The sequence below is a fragment of the Helianthus annuus genome, chromosome 12 (genome assembly GCF_002127325.2).
Source record: "Helianthus annuus cultivar XRQ/B chromosome 12, HanXRQr2.0-SUNRISE, whole genome shotgun sequence".
In the NCBI taxonomy this organism is placed as follows: Eukaryota; Viridiplantae; Streptophyta; class Magnoliopsida; order Asterales; family Asteraceae; genus Helianthus; species Helianthus annuus.
The window spans coordinates 46,893,683-46,910,328 of NC_035444.2; positions in this window are offsets into that span (position 1 = coordinate 46,893,683).

Consider the following 16,646-nt stretch of genomic DNA (forward strand, 5'->3'; position numbering starts at 1 on the left):
TCTCGACGAAGCATACTCCTTCGTCAAAGGGGGGTTCTTCTCCGACCTATATTCCCTTGAAGCCCAAAGAAGGGCCCAACTCACTGATTCTTTTATTATACGCGCATAGGGTTTTAATTCTCACCAAAAACTCATTCTGTGGCAAACCCTAGCGAACGACGACAGACTCCCACCTCTCATTCGAAACTCGTTAATCCTAAACACCACCTCAAGGTTAGTGTCTTGTTTTCGCTCATTTGATAAATACTCGATACGTGATTTCGTGTAGTGATGATTCTGTATGAGTATTTGTCTAGAGGCGTACATAAATTGATGATGATGATCTAGAATTGTTATACATAAATTGATGATGATCATCTAGAATTGTTATACATAGATTGATGATGATTGGAAAGTATAATTCAATTGTTGCTGTGATTTATATGTGTGATGGAAACGGTTATATTAAAGGAATCGTCGATTGTTCTATGTAAGGTTGTTTAACTTGTAACGTAATGGTTGTTTGATCCATCGAACCTACTGGGAATGTGTACATGTTGTTATATGATTAAGATATTGATTAATGCCCTGATTTCATGTTAATGATAATTAGGATACTTGATGATTGGTCGATGATCGTGTTGTAACCAGTGATGATCATTAGGGTCCTTGGAAAACGTGAAATTGTAACCGATTGGATCTGTAACTGTTTTACTCGACGGAACATATGGTTCTTCGTCACACCTTAACTCGACAAAGGATGATCCTTCGTTACAAGGGATATTTCGCCGGGATAGTAGAGAGGGGGGAACCGTAGATTGATATGATGCTTTTGATGATGAATAATTGTGTTACAGGGTATTAATGTTGCATGATAATAATAACTACTAATGAGAATCCTGATTTAACTTGTGTAGATAAACCACCCATCTTTTGTAGGTTGTTATATGATATTCATATGGGATGTGAACAAGAAATGGAACTGGGTATTTGATATATGATATACGGTGATCTTGCAATAAATGCAAACTGTGTACAAATACGTGACTTACTGTGTACAAATACGTTACTTGTTTGATTATGTAACTAATGTTGATTGGTAACCATTGAGGGTTTGGGTTGACCAACTTGGACGGGTAATTTAACATACCGAGCAAATCAAAGGTGAGTTCATTTCTCTCAAAACAAGCATTCCTCCGGTGGGGACAATTAAACTAACAGAACTTGTAAACGGATTTTCGTAAACCCATATCCTTGCAGGGGATATGAGGAGGTTTCAAATACCCACATCCTTGTAGGGGATGAGAGGTGGATTTCACTAACGCATATCCTTGCAGGGGATATGCAACGGTTTTCAGTAAACGTTGATGCTGGATAATACACTCACTTTCTATCACTTAAGTCCCATCATACTACCGGGTTAGTTGCTTGTAGGGCAACAAGGTTATTAGTTGATAGCGCTATTAGGTTTGGCACCCTCACAACCTACCTGGATAGGACGAGCGTGAACTAATAACTTTAAATCATGACCAATGTTTGATAGAGCATTGGAGAAGGGCAAAAAGGGTCGTCTGCGGTATCGAGTTATTATCAGCATAACATAACATAAGTCATTACTTGGTAACAATCGGTTAAATAAATTGTGAACTTGCCAACTTTCGTTGATAGGCTTTTTTGCATGCTTGCATGTCCTTAGGTACTTTGTTATGGAACTTGCTGTCTGGGAAGCTGGAGTGGTCATGGGTCGTGACATTTGGAATGCTTCTCGTTATTGCATGTTGAACACTTTTATTTAAACAAACTATTATGCTTCTGCTGAACATGTTGATTTTCTAAATGGTGTTTGAATTATACAATTTCATTTAATGGCAAGTTTATCTTATTTTATATGTCTATGGTTCAATGTGAATAGTGGCTAGATCCTGGTACATCACACGCCTCGCGGGGGTTTCCGCTTGTGGTATGTTTAGGGGTGTGGCATTAAAACTTGAACAACTTGTGGTTTGTAATCTTTTGAAACTTATGAATGGATGGACATCGCTTGTTTTAATCATGTAGTTGTTTATTATGATCGAATGCAATGAAAACTGATCAAGTCACACGCACACACTTCCGCAAAAGACAGGGTGTGACAGGTTGGTATCAGAGCTTCGATTGTAGTGAACTAGGCTTCTTTCTCGAGTCTAGACTACAATCACTAGGATTCTCTCATGAAAACATTTTATTTTACAACAAACAAAAATGTTTTCCATTGCTTTTACAAAAACGCCAAGATCCACGAACCAAACATTTTTCAAAGGAAGAACAGAGCAAGGACGTTAGTTGGGGTATAGTCTATATGGCATAGACTTGCCGAACAAGAAATGACCCACATAAGAATAATGTGATTACATGTGATATGCTGCCTTTATGTTAGAATCTGAGTTTCTTATGATTGTGTTTTTTTTTATTAATGATGAACATCAAACAAAGTAAATGCAGTAGAATTAAATGGAATAAAATTTCAACACACAATCAAATGGAAGAATTGGTTTCAACACACATGTTTGCCATGAAATCGAATGATTAAATTTATTTCAATGATTCAATTACACTTGCATGCATGCAGTACAATCTCCCCCTCAGCCTGAGCTCACAGAGTTTGTTCGTACTTGATTGACAAGTGATGAAAGAGCTAATAGAACAGTATAGGGTACTGTTTTATTTATAGTGCAGAACTAACCACTGTGGCATCTTTGCTAACATCACCATGATAGTGACATCTAACTTCCTAACAACTTCTAACAACTGTTCTATTACAACTACTGCTAGCTAACCATTGATTACATGATACAATAAAGAAACTAAACTACTGATTCTTCATTCCACTGCTTCAGCCCTAGCAGTGCTTTGGTCTTCAGCAGTACTTGAGTCAAGACAGTAGTTTGGTCAATAGCACTTAGTCTTCATCAGTCTTTAGGGTGGAACAGTTGTTGTAGACCAGTAGTTATTGTAGGAGAGCAGTACTTAGAAGTCAGCATGTGTTAGAGCCACTGTCAAGGGGAAAGATTAAGTACAAACATCTGCTTATGCTGGATCCACTGCCCTGATCCAGTTTTGGCTTTATATCATCTGTTCCTTTATAGGGTTCAATCCCAACAATCTCCCCTTGGAACAGATGATGCCAAAACTCTTCATTATTAAGGATCTTTATTGCCTCATCAACAATTCCCTGACTTGTCCTTTAAATTGAAGTTCAAAGTCCATGGCAACTGTATCATCCTCATCCCTGCAAAGTGTAAGCTCAAGGAGATCTTGCAGATCTTCAACACCCAGGCCAATTGTTGCTTCCCTTGATATTTTCTTCACTACACCATTGGATCTGAGCAGAGTCAATACGTGGATCTGTTTGTCAGATTTCCACTTTAGTATCTTTGAATTCAATGGGTTTCTTGGGAAAGGTTTATTTCCTGATGAGTTTGGAGATGGGGGCCTGGTAATGAAGCTTTTTACTACATCTAATGTTGAAGAATCAGGATGATTATCGTCAATCATTCTTTAAAGGGCTTCTTTCATGTAGACAGCTTCATCTTTTGCATCCATTGCATCTTTCTGCTTTTGTTTCCTTCTTTGGTAAAGGATGGCATCAGGAGGAGCAGTGGATCTCTTAATGGGCAGCTATGGTGGTCTTTCAGGAACCATTGTTTCAGGATAATTTGGCTTTTGAGGAACCTTTGGATCTCTTTTTCTCAACTCTTCTAACCATTTGTAGGTTTCTAACACTTTCTCCTCTTTCCATCTTGTCACTTGATTTCTTGATCCATAATCAACAGAAATGAGCTCTTCTTTCATTCTCTTTAGTTTCAAAGCCCTTTCAGGCACATTCTTCTTATACTTTGACCAGACAGGAGGGGTGCGTTTCACTTTTTCTTTGGTCATCTTTTCAACTCTTTCTAGCTCCTCTTTCAATTCACCAATGGTCCATTCTCTGTACTAAGATTTTTCTGCCTTGTACTTTTTGAATGCCATGATGTGCTCAATGTAGTCCTTTCTTAGACTTTCATCATCTCTTTTCAGACAGTTTTTGACAAAGATCTTTTGAAAACTGCTCCAAAGTTCTGACTTGTGTGAGCAGATATTGATAATTTCTTTGAATCTCTTTGTCAGATTTTCCTTCAGTATTTCTTTTAGAAATATTCTTAGCCTGTTGAGCTTTTAGCTTCAAATATTCTTCTATGTTGTTTGGCCTTGGATATCCTTGAAGAGATGGTAACTTCCTTTTAGCAGGGTCCTCTTCAGCATAGAAGGATTTGATTTCCTCCCTTATAGCTGGAAGATCTAGTGGGTATTGGACACCTGCAGGAGTTATGGCAGTGTTTGGCTCATGTGATTTGACTGATGATAATGGAACAGGATTTGGTATAGTGATAAGAGTTAGAGGTTGTGTAGATGTTGGTGGTGGAGAAGAGTCATCATCTTCCAAAATTATCCTTCTCCTTTTGGTTTTGGAGAGGCTGTTGGTGGATTTGTGGGTTGAGTGGTTGTGATTGAGGTGGTAGATGACTGACTAACAGCTGTTGAAACAACTGATGTTTCAACCACTGTTGTCATTACAACTACTGATGTGTCAGCAGTTATCTTCTGCTTTTAGCAGGTGGTCTTTGGGTTGGTGGTGATCTAATTGATGTGGCAGTGGTTGATTGAGTGGGTACGACAGTGGTTGTGGTAGTTGTGGCATGTGTTTCAATAGATGTTGGGTTGGAGGTTTGATGAGGTGGGCTTTTAGGAGGTTTAGGAGTTTGTTTGGTGACTTTGGAAGGTGTGGTTGCCTTGGGTATGCTTACTTTTCTAGTAGGCTGTCTTCTTTGTGGTTTGGAAGTACCCTGCTCTTCCTTTTGCATCAACTCTTTCTTCTCCTTTTCAAACCTTGAAACCCCCTTTGCTACCATATCCCTTTTAAGCCTAGCCTTTTCATCAGCAAAGGCATTCAAGGTTTCATCAACCTTCTTTGAGCCATCTAGTTTAGGGATTTCTGCAAGCATACTAGAATTATCTGGTGCAATGTATAGACCATCTTCACATCCCTTTTTCTTTAACTGATTCATTTTCTCCCCCTTTTTGGCATCGTTTGGTGGAGGATTATCAACAAAAAATATTGTAGATGGAGCAAAACCAGTGGTTTGTAGTAAATGGGCCTTGATTGCCTTGATGTCTGCTTGTGTATCCTTGAACCTAGCTTCCATCATTTTTCTGTTGGTCCCTTGGATGGGATCTTCCTGTTCGGAAACGTAGTTGAATCGTAAGTGATTAATGCGCGGAATTCATATAATCACATAATTGATATACGAGTAGAAATTCTACTCTGAATCACCGTCTGATATTCTATTGATATGATATGAAAATGTACAAGAACCGGAGAGAATTCAGATTGACATTAGGTTTCTTAGCTAGTGAAAGTGTCAAAGGTTCAACAGTTATAAACAAGCTGATCGAACAACTATTTATAGACAAAGTCAGGATGTGAGAGTGCTGGCCGATCGGCTGACAATGCTAACCGATCGAACAGCCTAGCCGATCGGTTGGGCTGTCCGTTCGGCTGAGCTAGCCGATCGGCTGGCAGCAATAGCACTTAACAAAACGTTGCCGTATCCTGACTTGCTTTACATACAAAACATATACACAACTATACAAAATATGACTACATGCTGACGGAAGCTACAGACGTTATTGTACTAACAGACTCCCCCTCGGATGTAGCTGTAGTTCCTTCCAGCATAGTCTCTACATTTTCCTGTTGCGTCTTCTTTCTCTAGCCTTTTGTCTCCTCTTTTCTGCTCTTTCTTCTAACATCCTCCTCCTTTTATGTCTACCCTCAGTTAACCACCATTTTCGATATTCTGGGTCGCCATCACGCTTTCGATCCTACTTTGGTATCTTGTTCTCTTCAGATTCTATTGGCGTCTGATCAGTTGGCGGCACATAACCCAAATTTCTTTTTCCCAGCTCTGCAGCTCTTTTAGCTATCTCTTGAGATCTTTGACTTCACTTGTAAATCTTTAAGAACTCATCAATTTCAAGATCTCTCCATTTCATCTTCCAATATCTTCCTGAATTGATTTCTTTGGCGAAGCAAACATCCACAACTCCTTGATATTGCATAGCTATCTCTTTGTCTTTCTTCTCATAAACTATCTTGTTGACAAACAAGCAGTCTATATCTTTCTTTGAACAGTTTACAAGCCACATAAGATCTAAGATACTGATTCTTCGAGATTCTCCGGTGGACTTGTCATACAATGAAATAACTGCTTCAGCTGTAGATGGATTGTATAGCCATGCTTGAAATAGATCATGAAAGTCTTGTTCAATGGCTCTGAGCGGCATATTCTTTAAACACCTGGGAGGCTTTACATCCAAAGTAATATCTTTTTCTCCATTCTCCAGATAAGTAACAATTTGTTTTGGAAATTGAGGCTTCAAATCAGGATAATTATTCGATGCTTGTAGTTTGATGTAGTTCCATAGTTCCTGATCATGTTCACGAACATCTGGACCGTAGTAGAACTGTTTAATGTTCTTCGTTATCACCAACTCATCTACGTCCCACCAAGGTAAAGTAGCAATATCAGATAAGAACTCAAAGTATTGAACTCCCTGTTCCCGTCTGATAGCATAAACTTTAAGATCTTCTAAATAACCCTAAGACAGGATGTCTCCCCAAGAAATGTTTTTGCTATGTGTGAAGAATTGAAGAGCCCTGAGAGTTTTTCTTTCCTTCGGCATATTCTTGAACCATCTCTTTCTTTCTTCTGCAGAAATCTCTCTTGGAACTGGTTTAGGAATATCTTCAGTAGAGATATTTTCAACAATCTTTTGCCTAATCTCATCTTCATTTTTATCTTTGAACATTTCTGCAAAAGATGGAAATGTAGCATCTTCCCCTACATAGTGAAAATCTATCCCATCTTCCTCTGAATGAGAAGCATCTTCAACAATCACTTCGTCATAATGATCTGCTTCATGTGGGTGTCTAGGCTCAAAATCCTTTGCAGGGGACTGAGGAATTTCATCTTCAATATCAAATTTGAACTTTCCATCTTCTAAACCCAATTCCTCAAGCATTTCAGCCCTTGTTCTTCTAACATCTACCTCTCCTTGTTGTTGAGTAGTTAAATAAATGATAGTAGGATTCGAGGGGAGTACCTGATCCACAGGTTGTTTTCCAGATGATGATGCTTCATTCTGAACTTCATCCTCCTGTTCATTCATTTCATTGTTCATTAACTCATCTACCTTTTCTTGAACAGATGGATCCTTGATTAACAATCCAGAAGCACCTTGATCATTGTCATCATCGTCTTTATCATCTTTATCAGATTTATCATCAGCTTTGTCATTATTTTTATCATCATCCTCCTCTTCTTCATCTTCAAAAAACTCATCATCGGAGTCATTATCAACTATCTCACCCCGAGCTTGTCTACGCCTTTCGTTGACTTTCATTTGACGAGCAATCAGTTGACCACTATAAGGCACTGCATAAGCATCACCAACTAGCACAAATTGATTTGTTCTCCATTCAAGCAGTAATACTTCTCTTACTCTTCTTCTTCTTTGAATAACTTCAATTCTTCGAAGAACATTATCAATATCAAGAGGCTCAGAAGGCTCACCAACAATTAAGAATTCTGGTTCATGAGTTTCTTCAGCTTCAACCATCTCCCGATCATCTTCAACTACTTCTAGAACTTCAACAACTTCAATCATTTCAACATCTGGTTGTAAAGAAGAACCACCAACATCAAGTTCACTTGTTGTTCCAACAACCACTTCAACCTCTTCAACCACACCTTTATTCTTTTGAGTTGCTTCTTCAGCTAAACGATGTTCTCGCTCCATTCTTCTTTCATTTGCTTTTATCACATCAATCTCTTCGAATGCAGCATGAATGTTCATCTTTAGATGACTTTCCACTACAGCAAATAGCATCTGAAGTTGTTGATCTTTTATCACTTTATCAACTTTCATAGCTTCCATTTCCAACTTCATTGCCTTCATCTCGTTTGAAGAAGCTTCACTCATTTCACTGAGAAGCTGATTTAGAGTTTGATTCACCTCCTCCAGTTTCTTTATCTTCAAAGAAAGATCAGTTATTTCAGCAGACAACAGATCAAACAACTTTGAGTTGTCTTCAGCTTCATTTCTTGCTTTGTTTACTTCTTCATTTTATTGAATCAACTCTTCTCTTAGCTGACCATGACCTCTCATCAATTGTTCAACTTGCTTCTTTAGAATATTTCCCTCTAACTCTGTTTTAGCCTTTTCTTTCTCCAATTTGTTGACCTTTTGAATTAGCTCTTTGACAGCTTTATCATTGAACATATCACTATCACCTTCAGGAAAATCTTCTGAGAAAATCCCGGTAGCAGTACCAAGATCATCAAAATCAAAGTTGAAATCTGCTTCTTTCTGATGCGATGACTCAGGAATATCTTGTTGAACAGGTTTAGGACTGACTGCTTTGAATCCAGTGATCTCTACATAATCATCATCACTTGTTTTCTTTTCTGTTTCAACAACTGGAACTTCTATTGTTTACACTCCTGGCTTTTTGGAATATCAATACTAGGAGTCTTTTCTTTCTGTACATGTTGATCTTTCTTTCCATCTTTGTCTTTTTGAGACTCAGCTCCTGATTTCTTCGCCCTGACATTTCTTGGAATTATTCCAACTGGAGCTGCTTTTCTTTTCTTTCTTTGCTTCTTTGATTTTTCAGGATCATACGGAGAATCTTCTTCATCTGATCCCTTTTGTTTCTTTGAAGGCCTTTTCTTTAATTGAGCTTTTCCTCTTCCAAGAGTTTCAGGAATCATTTCAGAATCAGATTGCGTAGCTTCAGAATCTTCATCACTTGAACTATTCTGGGCTTTTGTTTCTGGTTCAATTCTTGAAACTTTTTCAACATTAGCACTTGTTCCTTGAGCTTGTTGTGCTGCAACCTCTTCATTCTTTTTCAAATAACTTTCCAAGGATTGTTTTAACAGCTCAGCTCCTTGTTCAATCACCACAGATGGTTCTAACACTGTCTCATCAACCAACTTCTGCTGTGGCTCTCCAAAAGACCCTACAAGACAAATATAGACAAAAAGATTAGTAACATTTAAAGTATATGTGATCTAATTGTCTTAAAGCTCCCCCTTTCACTATACCCTTTTCTCCATCTTTCGGAATAACAACTGTATGGGATGACTTAGGTGTCCTTTTTCGTTTTCCGTCTCTGACGCACCACCACCTAGTCTTTTTCTCAACCATATCTTTCATTCTTTCAGTTTCATCATCTGAGTCACTGTTGTCATGCCTCCACTTCTCATTGTCAGGAGCAACATACTTTTTATCCTTGATTCTGCCTATCATTTGCTTTGTTTTTGTATTATCTTCTTTAGTGACTCTCAAAATTGTTTCATGTGTAATATTTCTATCCTCCATAACGTCACTTTTGATCTTTGGAAGATCCTTGATCTTATCATTTATCAACATCATGACAAATCTAGGATACATGATATACTTATCTCCTTTTGCCAAACAATTCTCTTTCATATACTCGAATATCACTTGAGAAATGTTATACCTTCTGTTCAATATCAGACTTGTGACTATGTTCATAATATAATCAGACACTTCATCATAGGCTCCATTCCTGTGTGATAATGAATGAACCATGCAATGCAGCAAGTATATATAAGCTTTTGAGAAATTTGTTTTAAGCATCTTTCCGTTTAGATGACCTGTAAAACCCATTCTGCACCACAAGCCTTTAGCGAGACGTTCAGACATGATTGTTGGATCATTGTCAGAATCTTGTAAATCCAGAACTCTCCTAACATCTCCTACACCAAACTCTAACTCCACATCTATGTCTTTTCCAGCTTGGTCCTTCTTTCTCAAGACTGCATGTATCATCTTGTCTGATTCTTCATATCTAGCTGTGTTCCAGAACGCTCTAACATGCGATTCATAAATAACTGTTTTATCAGATGGAGCTTTGGCTACTCTTCTTTCTCTCAAGAATTTGGCCATCTTTTCAACCACAGTACCATTTGTGGTGTCATAATCAATTGCACAATAAACATTGTGGCCTTTATCTGTGTCCTTTCCTCTTCCCTGTAAGTACATATAACATCAGTAATGTGTACAGGTCTTGATCCTTGAGGATGAGAAAGATGAGGGTTTATGAAAATTTTTACTAACACTGGAAAATCCTATGTGTTAGTACTATAGGATCGAATGGCTTGTCCGATCGGTTGGCATTGCTGTCCGATCGGTTGGCAAAGCAATGAAAACTTCATTATATAAAAACTGATCAATCGGTTAGCATACCCGATCGGTTAGCAAGGTTATCCGATCGGCTGGTAAATACTGTCCGACCGACTAATATTTCAGTAATGAAGTATCAGGAATGTTGTCTGATCGGCTTGTAATGTTGTCCGATCGGTTAGCAATGAAAGCTACACAAGATGTTGTCCGATCGGCTGTCAACAACTAACCGATCGGTTGGTATTTTTGCACAAAAACCTATGAAAAGATGAAAATATTGTCCGATCGATTAGCAATGCTGACCGATCGGCTAGTATTCATCTGAACATGGTTATAAAATGACTATCACAGATATTTTCTATCAAGTGTTGGCACAAACTTCAAGACATGATTATCTAATCAACAAATGACAGAAATAAGACTGCTGTCCGATCGGCTAGGCTAGCCGATCGGCTGACATCTTCATTCAACAACATACATGAACACACTCAGATGTTTCAAAAACTTTTATGCACAAAAACACAAATTAAGCACAGATCTAGAATACTAATGATGTCGCGATCAAAACCCTATGCTTATCTTTGTCTACATCATCCTAAACAATGAGTAATTTAACAAATAAGACTCCGACAGTCGTAACCTTCTAATCTTAGACCTACCAATTTTAATCATGATTTTGCAAAAATTGAAACCGTAAACTTGTAGATCTCATCATTGCGAACAAAACCATATGAACAGAATTCATCAAAACAACTTACTTTTTCCTAAATCTAAGATTAAAGGTCCGACAGACGAATGAACATGAAGAACATGATGAAAATCAAAGATTTAGATATGAAATACGTACCTTTGCCATTGAGAGTGACGAGTACACCAATAATCCAATGTAATGATGCAAAGAGAATCAATAATCAAAAGAAATCAGTGAAAGATTTTGAGAGAGAATGAGTTAGCCGATCGATTAAGTGAACCATTTGACTGAACTCTGATCGGCTATATATATAGGTGACCTTGAATCGGTTAGGCTAGCCGATCGGCTGGCAATGCTGGCCGATCGGACAGCTTGTCCGATTCAAGTGATCTTTTGACTTTCAAAATTGACTTTTTGACTTTATCAGTGTTCGAGAAATCCACTTAAGTATCTAGGTCCAAGTTAATGACCCTAGGTACTTAATTTGTCTACCAAGTTCAACTTAATGACCTTGGTTGATCCGAAGCAAAGACAAACTGATGTTTTGATCAACATTTTTTCTGAAAATTTACAAGTTTCAAATTAATGAACTTGCATTTTGACTTTTCAATTTCTCTGTTTGTATCAAGATTAGCTCCCAACGCGTCTTTCAGTTCAGAACAATTTCCTGCATCTGCATCAGACTGTGAATCTGAAGATTAACTCTCTGCTTTGGTTTGTCGAACGATAAAGCAGAAATGAAAAATCTTTTTGAATTTTTCAATGCAGAATCTAAACTAGAAATGTATAACAGAAACTGAAACACTAAATGTAATGAAAGTAATCTATTTACACACATATTTTTGGTGAGCGTGTTAGGGAATCATATCAGCTACTGACAAGTTTCAAGTACCGTTAAGCTTGAAAACATTATAAGCTTTAAACAATTTACTTTGATTGTCAATATACTGATCCATCTTAAATTTTCATACAAGTTTCAACTTATTTAGGATACGAATTATGTGAATTAAGAACTTAAACTTATTTATGTGTCCCACCTCTTGAATATACTCTAGTATCCAAATCCCAGTATTCAGTCTTACAGGTGAATATACTACAATGATATCTGTCCATAATTTAGGAATTCAATGCGAGGGCTGAGGGATCTCAGGTCGATACTTCCGTATGCGCAGAGAGATATCAGCTTCGACTTATCGGTATGTCCCCTTTAGAGGATCTTTTAGCTACAACAGCAATAATTATCAATTTTATTGTTTAATCAGCTGAGGGCTTATGCTATGTTTCAAGCGTTTGAGAAAAATATTATCCAAGGACTAGGTCAGAACTTCCATTCAGCAGAAGTCCCGGAATAATACCCCAGACATCATTGAGTATGAAGACCTAGTATATCAGAATAAGAGACCTTTCAAACGAGATTTCAGGGGTTACCTATATATCCAAGTATAAAGACCTAGTATATCCAAGTAGTGTTCCCCACGAAATAGGCAAGTTTGAATTATTATGTTTATATCCCGAACAAATTTACTAATTGTATAAAAACCTATGACACATTATTAGCAAAATTGTTTAAAGCTATATTCTCTACAAATCTTTAGCATACAGAAACCATCTAGCTGATGTACTATCATTTTCCCTTTTTACACAAACTCTTTTTTTTCATTTTTAATGTTTTTGGATTTTGAAATTTTATCATGTTTTTGGCTTTTTGATTTTTTAATGTTTTTGGATTTTCTAAAAGTATATACAAATATACTATCTTCCCCTAAAGACCAAAACAGGTAAAAAATCGACAAACCATTGCAGATTATTTATCAACATCATCTACAGTGGTATCCTCATCAACGCCAATGATTCCATCCGACACCGAAAATAGCATCATACCATTTAGTTTTAAAAGATATTTAAAACGTGTTCTATCAAATGCTTTGGTATGAAGATCAGCTTTTTGCTCGTCAGTGTGGATTTTCTCAATTCATATCAACTTTTTCTCGAAACAATCTCGAATAAAGTGATGATGAATTTCTATATGTTTGGTTTTAGCCTGATGTACCGGATTTTTGGTTATATTTATTGCGGCCTCATTATCAACAAAAAGAGGAGTGTTAAGAAACTGCATACCGTAGTCGCGCATCTGTTGCTGTATCCATAGGATCTGAGAGCAGCAACTGCTGGCAGATATGTACTCTGCTTCACATGTGGATAGCGCAACAGACGTTTGTTTCTTACATTGCCAGGTAACCAAGCGAGGTCCAAAGAACTGACATCCTGTAGTTGTTGATTTAGCATTGACTTTGCAGCATCCGAAATCCGAGTCGGAATACCCTTCGAGCGTAAAGTCGCCTTTTCTAGGTTACCACAACCCTTACGATGGAGTTCCCTTCAGGTAGCGTAATATCCTTTTCATAATGATCAAGTGCGAGGCTCTCGGGTTAGATTGAAATCTTGTTGCGAGGCACGTCGGATACATAATATCAGACCTTGAAGCAGTTAGATACATCAATGAACCGATCATGGAATGATAGAGTGTTTCATTTTCCCTGTCTCCGGTGAGATTTGGGTGAATCCCATGATTTGTTGCTAATGGGGTTGCCGCAGGAGTAGAACATGACATTCCAAATTTCTCTAGAATATCATGAACGTACTTCGTCTGGTGAATGAAGATACCCTCAGGAAGTTGATCAACTTGGAGTCCCAAAAAGAACTTCATTTCCCCCATTGATGACATTTCAAACTTTTGCTTCATCACTTGTTCAAAATCTTTGCACAATTTCTCTTTCGTTGACCCAAAAATTATGTCATCCACATAAATTTGTACTATCAGCAGGTGACCGTCGACTATTTTTGTGAAGAGGGTGGCGTCTATTGTTCCCCGGATGAAGTGATTGGCTAACAGATGTTGAGATAATGTCTCATACCAGGCTCTCAGGGCCTGGTGTAAGCCATATAACGCTTTATCCAAGAGATAAACTTTGTCTATATGGTGTGGGTCGACGAAGCCCGGTGGCTGTCCCACATAGACTTCCTCCTTCACTTTACCGTAGAGAAAGGCTGACTTCACATCAAGCTGATATACTTTAAAGTTTTTCCATGATGCAAATGCCAAGAAAATTCTGATTGCTTCTAGTCGTGCCACAGGAGCATACACTTCAGTAAAATCAATTCCCTCCTGTTGACTGAAGCCTTGAACAACAAGTCGAGCTTTGTTTCTCACAACTACTCCTCTGTCATCTCTCTTACACTTGAACACCCATTTGGTGTTGATTTTCCTGTGACCTTCAGGTAGATCCACTAGTTTCCAGACACCCAATTTTTTAAACTGGTTCATCTCTTCTTGCATCGCGTTTACCCAAGAATCTTCTGTAAGCACCTCTTTGTAAGTTCGAGGTTCGATCTGCGAGATAAAACAACATAGTGAAAATTCAGTTTGTAAAGGTGCTACTGAGGAATAAAAACTTGTAAGCCCTTGGTCAGTTTGATGTCGGTGCGAACTCCTGATTGAAGTTCTCCGATGATTAGCTCATCTGGATGATATGAAAGAGTTCTGGGCATTACTTCACTCGGAACATCTACATTGCCTTCCAGATTAGTGACATTTTGATTTGCACCTTCTTCACTGATAGGATCTGCTTGATCCAAGATCTGGATTTGCTCCCCCTCAGATTCTGAATCACCATGATCAAAAGTTGGACCGATATCAGATGTTGTTTCATCATTTGTTGCTGTCTGATTATCGTGAGAATGTGGAGTATCATCTTGTTCACCAGCATTGCTAGGACCTGCTTCATCGTCATTTGAAGTTTGCTGAGATTGCCTAGAATACTTGGCTGGAAATCTTTCCTCCAACGACTCATAATTTCTAAGAATATCCAACTCATCAAAGAAGTCTTCTTCATCTTCAGGTTCTTTCATCACATCAAACGAATCCCACAAAGTGTCGTAGTGATAACGCCATGAATCTCCTGGGTTCTGAGGCGGCATCCTATGACCTTGACATTCAACATTTGCAGGTTCAATAATCCGCTTTTCTCTTGGCACGAAGACACGGCGCAAAGGACTTACATATCCAACAAATATACCCTCAATGCATTTCGGACCAAACTTTCCAAAAGGTTCTATCACTGTACAGGGTGACCCGAACGGTTCAAGATACTTTAAATTAGGCTTGCGGTTATTGATCAATTCAAAGCACGTTTTGTTGAATTTCTTGACGGTGAGAACTCTGTTGAGAGTATAGCATGCGGCGGAAACAGCTTCAGCCCAAAAATTTATTGGAAGTTTTGAATCTACGAGCATTGTTCCGGCTGTCTCGATTAGTGTCCGGTTTTTGCGTTCTGCTACTCCATTCTGCTGCGGAGTGTACGGAGCACTAAACTCATGCAATATACCTCTTTCTTCACAAAATTCTTCCATCTTGTTGTTTTTGAATTCAGAACCATTGTCAATTCTAATTCTTCGGATACGCCTCTGGTACAAATTCTCAATCTTTTTGAATAATGCCATCAGACTGTCAGACGTTTCATCCTTTGTCTTCAAGAAAGACACCCAAGAAAATATGGAATAATCATCAGTAACGACCAAACAGTAGTAATCTCCTGTAATGCTTTTGACATTCACAGGACCAAATAAATCCATGTGAAGTCTTTCCAAAGGTCGTGAAACTGAATTTACTTGCTTTTTGGGGTGCGACTTTTTCTTCTGTTTGCCTTTAATGCAACTTATACACTCCCCTTCCAGATGAAAACCTTTGATGTGAACTCCTGTAACCAAATCATTGTGGACCAAGTGATTCATTTTTCTAAGATGAATATGCCCCATCTTTCGGTGCCACAATCTTGACTCTTTCTCTGTTGCTCTTGACACAAAACAATGAGCCTGACCCGTTGTTGTCGTTGCTATGCTCATATCCAATACATACAGGTCGTTGACTCTTGGTGCCCTCATGATGACCCATTCCTCAGGGACAACAAATCCCGGTTTTAGAATCAAACACTCTTTGTCAGTGAAGTGAGTGGTATACTTCCTGTCACAAATCTGAGAAATACTTAGTAGGTTATTCTCCAGCTCAGCAATGTAGTTAACTCTTTCAAACGTTACAAATCCGACCGCCTTGATTACCAGCGAATCCAACATATCCTCCATTTATATTCCTTACATCGTACAACAATGTAGTCTTCCCTGTCATATGTCTGGAAGCTCCACTATCCATGATCCATCTTGAAACAAGTTTTGGAAGATCCTGCACATAAACCAACATGATTAAAACATTTCAATAAGGATGCCGATTCATGCTTCGCGATCAAGGAAGCTCCGGCATATTATACACAATCAAACAAATTTTGCTACCCAAGCCTCTTTGGACTTAGGTAAATCAAGTTTGATGTGAGATTTTGTTGTGTAAAGTGGCGGAAAGTTTTTGTCGTTTAATTTCAAGCTTTCTTTAGACTCAACCTCAACCTCTCTGTGTGTGAAAAACTCATTCTTTTAAGGTTGACCAGATGGTTGGTCTTTCTTTGCCACCCATTTCTTTTTAGAAATTGTTGATTTTTCCTTTTCAAGCTTTTCATAAAAATCCAAAGGAACATTCATCTTTAGCGGTGTGGTAGAAGATGATTGTTTTTCCATTTTAGAAACCTTTGATTTTGAACTACTTGCTTTTACTTTAGCAACTTTCGGCTTCCATGTT